The sequence below is a fragment of the Microtus oregoni genome, unplaced genomic scaffold (genome assembly GCF_018167655.1).
Source record: "Microtus oregoni isolate MIOR12 unplaced genomic scaffold, Mior012 000010F_ref0000083, whole genome shotgun sequence".
Taxonomy (NCBI): Eukaryota; Metazoa; Chordata; class Mammalia; order Rodentia; family Cricetidae; genus Microtus; species Microtus oregoni.
In genome coordinates, this window is record NW_024543069.1 from 17,056,705 (window position 1) to 17,059,412 (window position 2,708).

General features: G+C 43.4%; 1 non-coding gene across 1 annotated transcript; it reads left to right on the forward strand.

The window, feature by feature from the left end:
* The first annotated feature begins 2,066 nt into the window (after positions 1-2,066).
* Positions 2,067-2,139, forward strand: Trnak-cuu. Its single transcript has one exon. It is a non-coding gene; the product is annotated as a tRNA-Lys (tRNA).
* Positions 2,140-2,708: the final 569 nt, after the last annotated feature.

Here is a 2,708-nt window from a genome sequence, read left to right on the forward strand (position 1 = left end):
CCAGGCAAGAGCAGTTTTTTGCCCAAATGGTTATCAAACTCCATAAGGTGCCTCTTCGATGCCCATCTTCCTCTTGAAGTACATTGGTGCTGCCAGGAGCAGAGTGTCTCATTGTCATGAAAAGTCCTCAGTTATTAAAACATTAAATGTCCTATTCTGTAATCTTTGAAAGATATGAAGAATGTCTATCTAAAATATATCTCTATATATCTAGAAAATCTAACTAACATGACTACAAACTTGACTATTATGATTATCTATTAACTACCTATATACGTTACATTTTTAAATGAACTACACAATCACAATACCTTAATCAATATCAGAAATACATATACATTTAACAAAATTGACCTTAAATCGCTATCAATAAAGCAAAATCTATACTAATGCATATTATTCATATCTATATCATATCCCCCTTTAAATGTAAAAGAACATTTATAAACATTTTTTGGGAATTTGGGCGCAGTTATTTCTCTCCAAACTGCTTCCTGCTGAATGGGGGCGTCGTTAATTAGGTCTTTCATGGTATAACCTGTGTGCTAGTTTCATCTCAGTTGGCAGTTGAGCGAAGCAATTTTTTGAAGGCGTTCACACCAACCCTTCAGGAGGGCGTGGTCCATCATACCAAATCGGAATAGAAGAAATGAACAGCGTCTCATCCTCTGTGAAAACAAAATAAGAAACTCCTTTCCAAAGTATCATATCCTTAGATCCAAATTCATAATATCTATGTTGGATTAGTTCAGCAGTATTTATAAATAAATATCTTTTAGTAGCTTTTGCTCTTTCCTCAGCATTCAAACAATTTAAAGAGAGCATAATAGCATACAGTATCAAAATTCTCTGTTTATTTTCCATCTTTGTACAGCTTTGTTTTAACCTCTATTTCGTTTATTTTTATTTTTAACTTTTTGCTTTTTGAGACAGGTTCTCTGTATCTTTGACCTGAAGTAACTCTGTAGACCAGGCTGTCTTTGAACTCTCAGAGATCCGCCTGTCTCTGCCTCCCAGGCATTCGGGATTAAAGGTGTACACTACTACACCTTGAACTCACAGAGATCTGTTTGTCTCTGCCTTCTAGGCACTGGGATTAAAGGCGTGTGTTACTACACACAACAACTCTCTTCCTTTTTTTGTTTTTTACTTTAAGAACTTCAACTTTTAGTCTGCATATATTTTTAACACACTTTAAACCATTCAGAAATTTTCTTTGTCTTTGAATCTCTCTTTACTGTATATCTCTCTTTTTCTGACCACACGAGCCTTTAAATTACTGAGCAATATGGGTAGGATTAAAGGCGTGGCTTTGCCAGCTAGATCCAGTCCATTCCTTAGCTTTCCAGCCTCATGGCTGATATACAGGCTGTAGCAATGTTTACTGCCACAACTGTATGGCATTTCAAGGTCCCTGCCAGCAAGTGAGCTACAACAGACAACACTCACGTCTTCTCTTGGTAGCCGGCCCTCCTGCCTCAAACAGTCAGAGTTTGCCCTGGCAGGATGGCCCAGAAAGCCAGCATTTTTAAACGGCGCAGCTTTTTTCCTGCTACGGCTGAAAACCGAAAAGCATGCGTTCAGGTTTTCGTCAACACCCTTTAAGTATTTCGTGGCAGGACCTCTTAATGAGCTGCAGGCTTTGCAGCTAAAGCTGAGTCAGGAAGCCTCTCTCAGATGAGGTGCTTGCTTGCCTCTGGCAAGCAGAGCAGACCGGAGAACACAGCGAGTCTAGTTGCCATCAAACTAATCGTAGCACTTTACTCCATTTATGCTCTATTCAAAAGCTCTGTCTCTTGCAGGAGCCAGACAGAGATCACAATGGCGGCACAGCCCCAGGAAGTCGCGCTTTAAAATGACACAGCCTTTTTTTCTGCTACTGTTGCTGAATCAGGAAATCTCTCTACAGCACGCCACCAACAAACAGCAAAAATCTGTGTTAAACTCTCTTTCCCTTATTTTTAAGCCTTCTCAGGTTTTTTAAGTGGGTTTAGTTGTTCACACGTCTGGGCGCCAAATGTAGTAATATGGGCGGCGGGGGTGCATCCCCAGCACCCAGGCTGCCCGCCCGGCTAGCTCAGTCGGTAGAGCATGAGACTCTTAATCTCAGGGTCGTGGGTTCGAGCCCCACGTTGGGCGCCAAATGTAGTAATATGGGCGGCGGGGGTGCGTCCCCAGCACCCAGGCTGCCCGCTCGGCTAGCTTATGCCCCAAAATAATTACACAGACACTGTATTCTTTTAAGCACTGCTTGGCCCTTCTGCCCTAGCCCTTACTGGCTAATTCTGATATCCCGATCAACCCATCTCTAATAATCGGTGAGCACCGGTCTTACCGGGAAGATTCTAGCCTAGTCCATCCTGGGTCAAGCTTCATGGCGTGTGTCTGCCTGGGAGCTGGGAGTATGGCGTCTCCCTGAGGCGTCTGCTCCCGAGAGCAGAGCGGTGGAGTCTCTGAGCTCACTTCCTCTTCCTCCCAGCATTTTGTTCTGTTTACTCCTCCCACCTATCCTCTAACCAATAAAATGGGCCAGGGCAGTGCCTTTATTAGCCAATGACCTTCCTCCATCAACCACTAACCTGTCTCCCTCGTCCAGGCTGCCCAATCTGCTCCTTCAAATTTCCATCCTCTCATCACCTCACTCCTGCCCCCACTTTACCCAGGAGATCTCTTCTATTTCCCGTTCCCAAGGAAATCCAAGCATCCAT